The sequence below is a fragment of the Trichechus manatus genome, unplaced genomic scaffold (genome assembly GCF_000243295.1).
Source record: "Trichechus manatus latirostris isolate Lorelei unplaced genomic scaffold, TriManLat1.0 scaffold00167, whole genome shotgun sequence".
NCBI lineage: Eukaryota > Metazoa > Chordata > Mammalia > Sirenia > Trichechidae > Trichechus > Trichechus manatus.
Window position 1 is genome coordinate 192,445 of NW_004444103.1, and position 1,045 is coordinate 193,489.

Here is a 1,045-nt window from a genome sequence, read left to right on the forward strand (position 1 = left end):
AGCAAATAATCCAAGAAGCTGGACTATATGAAGAAGAATGTGGCATCAGGATTGGTGGAAGACTGCAGTGTGATGGATCACTTTTGTGTGGCCTTTCTTGCCATGGTCCTGTAAATCCTAACCAGGTGACTGGGTAGGACTGTGCAGATAGATTAATTGTGTCCCACTAAGGGGATTGGACAGTTTTGCCATCCTGCTGGGCTTGAGATGAGCCATCCCAGAGGCGGGAGACAGAGGATCCCACCACCACCAAGGAAGAACAGCCAGGAGCAAGACTGTGTCCTTTGGACCCGGGATCCCTGTACTGAGAAGCTCCAGGAACCAGGAGACCAAGAGAGAGTGCAAGCTGTAACCCTGAAGAGAAGTGGTGACAGGAGAGACCTACAGGAGACCAAGTAGTGTGTTCCCAGCCTATGCAGCAAGAAAGCTGAATGCCTAGGGTGTCTCTGGAGACTTACTGGCACGGGCTAACAGAGCTTTGTAACATTTGCCTGAGCAGGGCAGAAGCCTAGGGCCAGAAAAGGTGTGCCTGCAAGCACAGCTGAAAAGAAGCTGTCCTGATGGAAGAACTGTATCCTGAATGTTCCTGAGCCTGAATTTTAACCTGTCACTTCCCTGATAAACCCCATAATCATGAGTATTGTCTATGAGTTCTGTGTGCAATGAATTATCCAACCCAGCAGAGAACTAGAGAGTGTCACGAGAGGGATGGTTGGTTTCAGAATTGGCAAAGACCGCGGAGAGAAGAGGCATGTTTGACCTCCGCCTCATAAGAATCACCCTTGCGTTGTTGATCTTAATTCTCCTTCTCCCACACCATTTTTATGAAGACTCATTAACAACCTGTGATATGCAGATAACACAACGTTGCTTGCTGAAAGTAAAGAGGACTTGAAGCACTTATTAATGAGGATCAAAGACTATAGACTTCAGTATGGGTTACACCTCAACATGAAGAAAACAAAAGCCCTCACAACTGGACCAATAAGCAACAACATGATAAATGGAGAAAAGATTGAAGCTATCAAGGATTTCATTTTATTTG